A 12,901-nucleotide genomic window follows, 5' to 3' on the forward strand; every position below is an offset into this window, starting at 1 on the left:
CTGTAGGCCCAGTCCCGATTAGCCTATCTGTGCATAAAATTGGACTCAAACTCTGTCCGAAATTTCTCATGAATAGGACAATTGAATATACTTATGAAATATTCCATCCTACAATTTGGTAGTGTTTTATTGTTTGATCTGGTAACCCTGAATGGAGAGAGAGATTAGAGGATGAGAAGAGACATTGCCGTGAAATTATCTACATATGGAGTCGTGAGCACAGCGGTGGTAACGATGCGGCAACAGCGCAAAACTTGGCAGACGTCTAATTCGTTGACACTGACTATAGGCATTTTTCTCTTAGAGTGCTGTAGGAATTTATATGTATTCTTTTTTATTTTATTGAGGCTACCACTGAAGAATCATTCTACATGTGTACAAACCATAAGAAATCTGTTATTGGAAATTGGTCTTCAAAGGAAAAATGAGTGTCGTGTGTTTTTTTCGAACTCTTCTCAGCGAGAGAGAAAACGAAAAGCAAAGAAAAACATCTTCAGAACATCAGAATCCGATTAGAAGTGGACAAACTCTCCTCTTCGTTTCAACCAGCCTCTCCTCTTTTATTCCGCTTTGAATATCGAATTCCAAGAAGATGCGAACATCTTCCGAACCAGAATCAAAAGTAGAGACATCTTCTGGAGTTCTTGTGAGTGATGCTCGCATAGCATGATTCGTCGCCTTTGAATACTCAATTTTATGCACGATCATCTCTAAGGGCTGCGAAAAGTAAATAGTGTATCTGGAGAGGCCGTGACATTTGTGTCCATCGCCCATCTTTCGAGTTAAGCTCTCATTTTTACCATTACAGGATTTTGAAATATACAGGGCGGTCACAATTAAAGTTGCCCTACTCAGAGCACTCTGGAGCCCATTATAAGCATCTGATTACCGTGAAACTTGATATAGAAGCTATGGAGACCATGGGGAAACGAATGCTGACGAGAAACATAGTTCATAATTTCGCCACCAGGTGGAAATGTGGCGCATGGAATCCCCCAACCAGAAATTATCCCGGAAAAATAAAACTATTCTTATTCCTGACAGGGACATTTTTATCCCCTCAAAGAAAATGGAATTACATGGATATAGTATACCATTCCTAAACTGTGGAACAGGGTATCCCCGACGGCGCAGTGGTAGCGTCGTCGCCTTGCAATCATGGGGTCCAGATTTCGATACCCGGTGGAGGCACATAGTCGATTTTCCCCAACATGTCCTCCTTGTACGCAATAGAAAAACGCCGGAGTGGACTTATCTTTTAGTAAAACGGTTCGGGCTTTTTGTAAATTCTTAACCCTTCATTGGTATACGTTTTCCAAAGTAACGCGGTTTGTATACGTTGAGCGTCGCGCTCACATATGAATTTTACTTTTTTATCATTTTTCGAATATATTTTTGTATTTATCATGTTAAAACTAGTTTATAAATATGTATTGCCTAATATATATCACTTATAAGTTAAAATTTATCTTATTTTTTATATAATAACAAAATTATATTCTTGTATTACAAGATTACTGATTACCTATTACGAGAGACAAATTATCAAGAAAACAACTATTATAATGTTTTTTAAGAATTTACTTTCGTTGTTTACTAATTTGGAAAACATTAGTAAAAAAATCAATAATATATATTACTTGTTCACAAGAGATATACAGGGTGTTTGTTTCCGGGCTGATGATACAAACTTTCAGGGATGATGGAGAAGGGCACATAAGCGTAAATCGGTGTATGAAGATGGAATACTTTTATTACCTGCACAAGTTTTGCAAGCTGCTACATTCATAACAGTTGTTCAAAGTGGCGCCCCCTAGCTTCGCTGCAGGCAGGACATCGTCGCACAAAGTTCTGGCCTAGCAGCTTGTGAAACTTGTGCAGGTAATAAAAAAATATTACATCTCCCTTCATCCACCGATTTTCGCTTATAACTTTCGACTAAGTCGTTTCCGGACCAGGGTTCCTTATCTCAAATTGATACATGTGCCCTTCTCCATCATCAATGAAAGTTTGTATTATCAGCCCGGAAACACCCTGTATATATTCTGCTTAGTAGTTCCAACCCGACCAATATATTGAGGGAAATAAATAAGTAAAAATTAGTTCATCTTCATAAAGATATTGATCAGTATTGCTATTATTGAATGACTCGTCAGCAAACATTATCTTCTTGGCCCTGGGAATCATAGGCGTAACTTGTCGGCGACAAGGGGGGCGCTTGCCCCCACCCAAAATTTTCAGGTTTGTTAAAATTTACAAATTAAGGATACTTTTGTTAACATCCTAATACCTAAGTAATAAATAATAATATTTGTGATTTCCCAAATGTAACAGTTATTTAACAAATAATCCTGGACACTATTGCAATAGGATGAAAAACGTTTCTACTCTGTCCCCCTCCCAAAGTCAAGTCCCAAATTTTGCCCATGCTGGGAATCAAACACTGTGCCCAGATCTGCTCATGCCCATCATTGGATTCAACAAGCCATGCTAGGAACTGCTGTTCCTCATTCGTGTCGATATCACACTTAAAATTTTCTTTCCGATTCTAGTCGCAATTCGTTCTCAATTGTAGTAAAATTAGAAAAATGCCAAGTTTCGTTCTATAGAAATTAAGGAAATTAAATTGTTTACAATTCCATTACCTATGTAGATAGTGATTTTAAATGTATTGAACCAGTGGAGGAAAGGGTCTAAATATGGGCCCCCCTTTTTATGTTGTCATTTTCGGATGAAAAAATATATATCAAACACCTGCCTTTAAAATGCATATCTATGAAATATATACTTAAATGTAATAGCATGCTAAAGTATAGAAGGTCTCCATTTTTTAAAAAATTGTAAAATGATGTATTTCAAAATTGTGGCCTAAATATGAGCTACTAGTGGCAATATAACAAAAAGCAATTATTTTTTTAAAAAAAACCTCATTTATCGCTAAAACATTATAAAATTCATATTTATGAATAATCTGTTGTTTCGAAAATCACGCGGAATGGGAAAAATCGAAATTAAGAAAAAAAATCCAAATATTTGTTGAAAATGTGATCTCAACATTAGACATCGTGTCAAAGCCCATATTGAGACCATCATGCTATTTTTCTTCTTCAATTTATTTTTGCTCTCTGTGGTACATATTTTACAAACAAATCATGGCATTATAAAAGCCCACTTATGTTTTATGTACCGCTAATATATAACCTATACAAAGCAGATGAGAATTCAGAAAACGCTGAGTTAAAACATACCTGCAAAAAGTTCTCGGAGGTCGCAATTCTATAACAGCGTCCAAGGCATAAACTAACTACCACTTTCTCTTGCGAATTGGCACCGCAACCTTTGTCCTTGACAGATAACCAGTATCAATAGCCTCTGTCAGGCTGCAGCACCGGGGAGCGCTGATAACTCTAAAACCCATATTTAAACCTTCGCCCATATTTAGACCTTCTCCTCTATAATTTGCTCAGTACCATGAACACAGGATTACCCATTAATATTATCACATATTAAAATTATACCTTCTATATTGTAAAGAATCTCTTTAATCGCGTATTTATTCCTTTTAACAATTCTATTTCCTTTGGATGAGATGGTGTGGGGATCATCTGTCTCCCAAGCAGGATGTCCGTGATGATTTTTGTAATGGATAAAAGCATGAATAAAGTTAGCCCCAGCTAGTTCCCCCAAGCGCACGGACAAAACTACGCCTATGCATTCCAAAGTACATTTAGCCAGAAGTATTAACCGAAATAAGTGAATGGAGTCAAATAAAATAATTACCGAATAATCAAAACAGAAAACAGTGACATATCACGAATTTAGTGCGCACAGAAATGAAATATGTTTGCAAAAAATGGTTACGCGGTTGGTACACGTGTGAGCGCAGCGCTCACAAAATACGGACTGCCATGAAAATGACATGTCTGCGCAGACAGAGAACAATGCCAGAACTTACAACTAGCACCATCTGGCCATATACATTCCAAATTACAGATACACAAGAAATTTACAAATGTATTCCAGGGTACGTCGCGGTCATACGCATACCAACGAAGGGTACCAAAAATGTAAATGTAAATCACAATTTTCTCGATAGATGTCACCCTAGTACGATTTCTAATGCGATCGTTGCTAAGATCGCTACTTTAAAACCGTAGATAGTTGTGAATTGCTCGTTATCAGAAATCACTGTGCGATGACGTCGAGTTGAATATCAGCCATTGGTGCATTCAAAAGAAAGGAAAAACACTAGGGAATATCACGATGGTCAATTTTATTTTACGATTTCAATATAATTTATTTATCTTTCGAAAAAAGTTCATGAAACATTTGATACATTTCTCTGTACCAAGTACTAACATATAATATTGATAGTTACAACCCAGAAGTGTTCGTAACGTTCAAGAAACAGCAAAAATGATTTTAGTTAATTTACTGAGCATATTTGATGTCTTCATTAAAAATATGAATATAGAAACGTTTATGAGAATAACAAGGAATCGTTGTTAATCCCGCAGATCAAACAGACGTATTGACTCCATTGATTGATTGATTGATTGATTTGATTTGTTTTACTCCGCTTTTCTTCCACGTTTGACTTATCTTGAAGATAATCATCAGTGGTGATATGGTGAAGTTGATGATTGATTGATTGGTTGGTTGATTTGTTGTTTTAAGTCCACTTTATACACAGAAAGGCTAATTGGAACTGGTCCTACAGTTTAAAGTGGGATCCGAATAACTTGTGCCTCCACCGGGTATCGAACCCTGGACCCCTTGATTACAAGGCGGCGACGTTACCACTACGCCATCTGGGAGGCCTGGTGAAGTTGATGAAGGGTAGGGTGACCATAATATTTTGACCCAAAAACGGGACATCCAAGGAAATCAGTTTACTCTCCTTCTGAAAAGTCGGTTAAGCCTAATTATACAATTATTGTTATTATTAACGTATTATTATTATTATTTATTAAAAGTTGGTTCGTATAAAGGACACATCAAAACAATAAATGAAATATGATCTCGTGTTGTCAAAAGGTGTTAATTACACTTTTCTAAAAATTTTCACTTTTCTTTTGTTATAGAATAAAAACTAGCTCTTTCTTACTGAAATTGACCTCCCGAATACGAATATGAACTTCATTTTCTAAGATTGGCTCTTCATTTGAAGTTACGATATAATTCATGTTAGCATTGGCGCTTATTTTCAAGTAAGCATCATAATTCATGTTACATTACAATTAATCATAAGCAAAGTTGGCATAGCTTGAGCGCCCCAGAAAGAGGCTGGGCGCACTTCTCCCCCCCCCACCTGAGATATCTGTGAAGAATTAATACAATTCAAATTTTGAAATTTTAGCATGAAAACGTAGATGAGAGGTGCCGTGAAAGCGTCTATGCAAATTAACTTAGAGCTGGTGATGCTTTACGATAATTCTCTTAACTGGGGAAAACATAACTCTATGGTTCCTCCACCTTAAATACTGCAGTTTTGCCATACATGCTCGAGTTGAGCTTGAATGTGCCCCCTCACCCCCATCCCCTTCTGTTACGCCAAAACGAGAGCCAATCTAACTTTTCAAATGTCATTTCCGTGTTAACCATCCTCAGATTAGTAAAGATTGGGAACTTTGATTTCTGAAACAAAATGTGTGTAGAACAGTGTTGTTATAATCTCGGTACGACTAGCGTCGTCGCATTGCAATCATGGGGTCCCGAGTTCGATACCCGGTGGAAGCATTCTCGTCCTTTCTCATCAACCTTTGATGTTAGCCCTACGCTGAAGTTAAGTAATGCCAGAAGGATTTATGAGAAGAACCAATCTTCTTGAGAGCCTTACCCCTCATATCAGACAAACATTTCAGATTTTTCTTTTGAGTTTGTGTCAATATACAGAAATTTTTAAAATCTTGTTGCAACTCCGTAAAGAAACTGAATGCTTATTCACTGCTCTACAAATAACGGAATAAAATATTTTTTTTTAGCGTTTTCAAAATAGCTCCTAGACGTTTATAAAACGGGACAAATAGTGACTTTTTCATAATATAGACGGGACGAGCGGGACACGCCTCTGAAACGGGACTGTCCTGGTGAAAACAGGACGTATGGTCACCCTAATGAAGGGACACTCACATTGAATACGTACGCCCACGTCGGGATTCGATCCCGGGACCCTTGACGTCGTGCAGATCTCCGAGGCGCAGTGGTCAGAACAGGGCGCTACGATTCCAAGGGTCCCAGGTTCGAGTCACGGTATGGACATGGGCGTTCTTTGTGAATGTCGCTTCATCTATTTCATCATATCATCACTCATCTCATCTTCACAATTAGCCAAAAGTGGCAGAAAAGCGTCGTACATTAAAACCAGTGCCGGATATATGAACCGCGAAACCCTGCAGTGCGAAGCGGGGTCGCGGCGATGAGCATGCCTTAGGGGGAGCCCTTGCCATGCCCTTTGCATACTGAAATATGTTTATGTAAAACCATAAGCGTATCAATTTGTCCAGCACCGTAGAGCAAAGAAGAAAAGACCACCGAAATATTGTAAGGTGAAAGGATTTGTTTTTCATTGTAAGTTTGCCAAGATGCAGTAGCGTCGATTAATAACTTCTGGCTATGGGTGTTCTATGTGAGTGTTCCTTTTTCAATTTTATCCTATCATCATCCCCTTCGTCGCGATGATTTAAAAGTGGTAGAAAAGCGACGCTAACAAAAATACATTTTTCTTCCAAACGTAAGTACTTACACGCACATACACACACATGTATGTAGAAGGGGGCCTTAACTAAAATTTTGCGGGAGGTTAAAAAATTTGTAGATCCGGCACTAATTAAAATACTGGCGTCCAGTGGCGGCCCCAGGTTTAACTTTCTAGGGGTGCTGAGGGAATGCGGAATGAAATTTAAGGAGATGCGATGTTCAAAATAAACAAAAAATGAAACATGCATGTATGCTTTAGCCACTACATCAAATAGCAATAAAATTTCAGTACGGTTCTATGTTTTATGAAAATGACTTGAATCATTTTTGCTTGCATGCTGTGACCACATGTACAAATAAGTACATGTGGCCTCCGTTTCAGATTAATATCAATGGCTGTAGAATACAATCATAGTAGCATCTCTTGAATACTTAATATTATACGCTCAATGGTTAACATAAGTCATAACGTAAGCGACACTGCTACACAGAAATAATTAATTTGGTTGAATTAAGCTATTTGGTCGAGCTATTAAACAAAAAAAAAGTACCATTTATTAAAGTTAATAATTTTGAACAAATTCATTTGTTTACTAAAGAGCATTTCGTACTCGTGAACAATAATTTGTTTGAAAAAGGGGTGCGGAAGAAAATTAAGGGGTGCGCAAGCACCCCTTCGCACCCCCCCCCCCTGGTCCGCAAACCACTCCGCAACGGAGTAGGTTGTATTGACTTCAGTAACACGTGCAGTTCTCACTAGAGGGAAGGCCAAAGCAAGAATATGGTAAAAGCATTGACGAAGCGGGGGATATTTCCTCCAGCTTTCTTGTAGGAACACAAAATATCAAAGCAAAGGGAATATAAACAGGAGTGGACAATTTCCTTAGAATTGTATGTCTCACCGACTGCCCGTCGCAATTCATAACAGTAATTAAATAAACTTTCTTCTATTTAGCTTATGTAGAAGGTAGCGCTTACACGAGTGCAATTTATTGTGCGTACCGCTTCTTTTAGTCTGGCCATTTTTAATGCATCCGATCGAGTGTTTGCTGTCGGAAATACATTCCCCTCTTCCCCCCCCCTTGATTGCGACTTCATTAGGAACCATTGTTTACGATCCACAATTGCGTCATTGGTTAATCGCATTGAACCTGTAGAATAGTTCATCATCGATATTCGTCGCGTCTCTCGCCGGCTTTAAAGGTATTTAATCGGCAGATGCTGAAAAAAAGTACTTGTATCTGCGGTCTTGTCTGTTCGTTCACCCATATCAAGTACCAAAATCTCGCGAACTAGTAGTGCTACAAAGATAAAATCTGACTGAGTGAATTAACTATCAAATGAGAAAGCAATGCAACATAAATTAACTCGCTGGCACCTCCCTCCGTGGAGGAGTCGTTAGCACAGCGCCCGAAGACGACAGAGCTTGCGAGTTTGAATCTCGGTCTGGGTGTATGGATGTTCTTTGTGAATGTCCCTCTACCATATCATCACTCATCCTCATCTTCGCGATTAGCCAAAAGTGGCAAAAAAGGAAAGCGAGAGAACAAGCATGAAATTAAATCAAGTAAGGGTCTCCTCAAAATAGTATTTATACCCTGCCCCGGGTATCTCTGGAGGAAGCGAACGAAACAAGTTTCTGTAGTGACGCGAGACTGCTCCACCAATGAACACTTGAGTGGGAACGAAAGAAGGTTACCAGCCTTCTAGTACCGTGTACTTCTTCACTCTGGTCACTAGATCTCTGGTCACAGATTCCTGGAATACAGTATATAGCAAACCACTTTCATAGCATCCAAGTATGATACAGACTGTCAAAATTTCAGTATCCTGGAGCATGCAACCCAAAGTACTAAAGTGCCTTGCTGGTTGTATAATGTACAGGCGCTGTATAAAAATTTGGATGAATGCTCGTTCTCGACTTGATACTGGGATTGTCAGTTGGTCTTTTCATGCCAAAACCAATCGCGCACGTCCATGTGTGTATATGTGTGCGAGAGAAAGGAGAGGTGGGGGTTGAATCCGGCCATGTGCGTTTGTGTTTATAATTTCATCTAATTTCATCTTCATTTTTGCGATTATTCAAAAGAAGATGAAATGCGACGTTAAAGCAAATTAATCAAAAACTTGGTATATTAATTGATATGTAATATTAATGAATACGTTATGGGATATTCATTAAGAGAAATACTTTGATTACTTCAGGCTTGTTGACTAATTTAAAGTTAGATTTAAATTAGTCGTCAGCTGCTATTGTCGTAGAGGCTTTGGCAATTTACATTATGCTCAGTTAATCATTGTTACACTTCACAGCAAAATATACAAATAACAGTAATGGATACAGTTCAAAATCACAACACCGTTCGCTAGTGAGTATACTTATTATTTGCAATAAATAATTACACTAATACACATTAACGTTCTTATTATTTACATTTATTTATTTTAAACAACTGGTTGCTAAGGAATAATACAGCATACTATTACATTTCTTTATTTTTTCTTACAAGTATGAATTGATTATAAGATTTACACAATGTGAAATTTGTCACACAGCCTCTGGATCTAATAAAATCCTCAAGCCAACATAATTTCTATTGGCATGTTGCATTTTGATTACCGAAATATACCACAAAATATATCTCTTAATGAAAATTGCTGCTATAACTAAAAGGACAGATTTCAGTAGAGCCTCTCGCGACCTGATATAATTAATTTAAGGGTCCGGTACCGAACCGAGGCCTAGCGGTTGGGAAACACTGTTATAATCTAGTTTTAATCTCAGCCAATCCATGTGAAAGTGGACAAAGAAGGTTAATTTTATTTTTATTCCAAGTATCAATTATTACGTGTGAAATTAAAGGGAAAACTGTGCATAATTTGGAATAGTAAAAGTGGGATGTTATGTGTGGTGTTTCCACTTAATTTAGTTTCATTATGGTATTGTATTAAACCGTAAGAAAACTAAATTCATTCTAATTTTGTTCTAATTATCTCATTTATTGCTTTATATCTTAAGCTCTGAAGTATTCTACTTCATTTCTAAAACAAACCTTAGTTGGAAGAATCTATTTAAGATAATTTTCATAAGCTTTGCAGTATTCCATAATCCTACAAAGTAAATAATATACATGGTGTTAGATTTGTCACAAAATTTGCCACACCTGTCGAAAGCAAAATATGTTTACAAGAAGAGTATGTAGTAATATTTTTAGAAATTAAAAGAATCTAAATGTCGAGTAAAGTTTGCTTTGTGAAAATAAAATGAAATTGTTTCAGTAAATCCACATATTTCACAGAGTTTTCTGAAAGACTAAGGAAGGTCATAAGGTATGTCTCAGAAGTGTCACACCTGTCACAATTACAAAACATGTATTTTGTGAAGCTGAGAATCGAGATGGGGGAAGGAATATTCTGAAATTAAATATCTTTCATCAAGGAAAATGAACTTACATGCATTGATGAAGTTACAAATTTGAAGGTGTAAGTAAATAATTAAAATTGAATATACATGTGTGTGAATGTCACACGCTTCACAATGGAATTGCACATCTTCACGAAGACAAACATGAGGGGGATAAATTCAGGCTTCTCCTTTTTGGCGGGAATGAAATTACCCCTTATTTTTCCTCGAGAAGAGGAGGAGCTTCTACCCTTCCACTCCCAATTCTGCTATGGCCAGGTCTCTGACTGCTACGATCTTGGAACTGCCATTGTGTTCGTGAAGCAGGAGATCCACAAAAGACAGCTGTACGCATGTTTCTACTCGCAGACAGTCTCTATTGTATGTCGTTCAGACAAGGTGGAGGACCTATAATTTGATTGCGAGTCTGTTTACCCATGAAGACAACAACCAGCCGAGATTCTTGAGAACTGGTCCCTTGCGGGATTCCTAGCAACAGGTTGCCTTCTAAGTTCGATGATAAACGGAGATTTGAGTGAAAATGCTCTGGAATGCTTCCAGGCATCTTTGGCATAACATGACAGACTCGCGCATATCACGCAAATGTCGTGGAAACACTTCATGTGAGTGGAGTGTGCTTTTACGTATCATTTTAATGTTTTCTGATCTTTACACGTGTCTCTGAACACACTTGAAAATCGTGCATCATCTTCCCGTTTTATTGTATGCTAGTTTTCCCTTGAGAACGTGCATTACGACGACAGGGATCCCGGGTTCGAATCCCGGCTTGGGTGTATGTATTCTCCGTGAATACAGCTTCATCAATCTCATCATATCATCACTTATCTTCATCGTCGCGATTAGCCAAAGCTTGCAGAAAAACGACGGTGAAAAAATATCAAAACAAATCAAACCTTGAGAATATGAAAGTGAGATATTAAATGAATGATTCGACTAGCTTTACTTCGCATTTCTGCCACGAGGAAGGAACCATCACAAACACATATGCACACACAAGAAGGGTCCCTAAGCATTGACCATGGATCCAATCGCCAGAGCCTCTTTATTCTGCAAAATGTAGTTCAGCAGTTCAGCGTTTACAACGTGGAATGGGGTTGATATTTGAGTGACTGCGCAAATGGCCACTCCTTACACCCTTGGTTGATTGAGTTGGTGTTTTCAGTCCACTATATGCACAGTAAGATTAATTGGGACTTCACCTACAGTTTAAAGTGGGATCTGAACCACTATGTACCTCCACAGGGTATCGAATCGAACCCGGCACCATCGGGGAGGCTTTACACCCTTGGTGAACGGCTGATGTACTCTTCTTTTAAGTTGTGTTTCAACTAGGATTTTCGAGTTTCGCACCCTGGGTGTGACAACCAATGATATGGTAGTACTACAGCTAGAAGTTCAATTGTAAAGTTGCAATATCAAGATCCAACATATCAACTCACTGATAGACTCAAACCCCCCCCCCCCCCGACCCAACAATCAACCGTTGCATTCTTCCTATACACCAAGGTATGTCCTTAGCAAATTCCATTACATCATGACTAATATTTGATTTTATAAGCAAGTGAAACACCCTGCAATATTGAAGTTTATGTAAATACAGTAAAACCTCGTTAATCCGGACCCCGATAAGCCGGACTTCGCTTAATCAGGACAGGCAAAAGCAAAACAAAAGAAGCAGAATGCAACGTTTTACGTAAATGTGGCTAGACGTCAACAAGAGAACTTCCCAAAGAAAAGGCAGTCAACCACTGATGAAATTCTGTTTCCCGCAGACTTTGTACTGTACTGTATAGTGTATTTAGGCCCATGCCCTTTAAATACACCATAATAAACGTGTTTTGTTGCTATAAACGGAGTCTTAATGCACTTTCTACGGTTCTTTTATTGCAGTTAATCCGGACTTTCGTTAAACCGGTCAACTTACACCCCCATTAACCGGATTAACGAGGTTTTAATGTATTTCAATATTAATTATTATTAATTAGAATACAGGGCGTTATTCACTAGTCGTTAATCTTGCAGAGGTAAAGTAAAGGAGAAAGACAACGAATGCAAACCGTTCCGTTTGGTGAAAACTTCCATTTCGAGACTTCTTCAGAATTTATATTTACGTCTTGAGTGCCTTTTAAAAAAGTGTTACTGCTTACATCTTCATCGTTCGATTAATCTAATGTGTAAAAAAGCACTTAGCAGTCAAATACGAAACACGCAGAGAAGATTCTGTAAAGTCTTGCATCTTTCGCCTCGAGAGGATTTTTGCATGGAAATAAATCGCGTGTTCATTTACAGCTTTTAATTGGCGCTCTCTCTGAGCTCGCTTCTCCAATAGACTTCCTTTATGAGAGTCCTCTGCCGGTAGAAAACACAATTTATCTAATTACGTCAACTCCCGCTTTATCCAGCTTTTACTTCGCCTTTGAGAAGCCCGCCTCTTCTGTATGGAGGAGCCTTCTTCTAATGAATCACTCTTCGCTGATGGCCGCGAGAGGGCGCTCGGACGAAAATGAGAATTTACTTGCAGCTCTGACACAAATCAACCTGTCTGAGCACGCTGCAAGGCATGTTCGAACTTGGAAGAAACGTTGCTTTGGTTCTGCTACCTTCTTCTTACTTTGAGGGGGCGCGGGGGGGGGGGGGGGCACACGCCCACACTTTTTTATCACTAATATTCAAGAAAAATTTTATTATTGAATGACTGCTTCCTTTGTTGATTATGTAGCTATGTGCAGTTAGTTATTAATTTACAAAAAAGACCATACTTAATAAAATATAATAACC

The 12,901-nt window shown here is 38.2% G+C and overlaps 1 protein-coding gene across 1 annotated transcript in view; it reads right to left on the reverse strand.

Moving 5' to 3' along the window:
- LOC145977782 (atrial natriuretic peptide-converting enzyme-like) overlaps positions 1-12,901 on the reverse strand; it is a 202,600-nt gene that overhangs the window by 165,465 nt on the left and 24,234 nt on the right. The window lies entirely within an intron of this gene.

This window comes from Lepisma saccharinum, chromosome 23 (genome assembly GCF_977018435.1).
Source record: "Lepisma saccharinum chromosome 23, izLepSacc3.1, whole genome shotgun sequence".
NCBI classification, from domain to species: Eukaryota; Metazoa; Arthropoda; class Insecta; order Zygentoma; family Lepismatidae; genus Lepisma; species Lepisma saccharinum.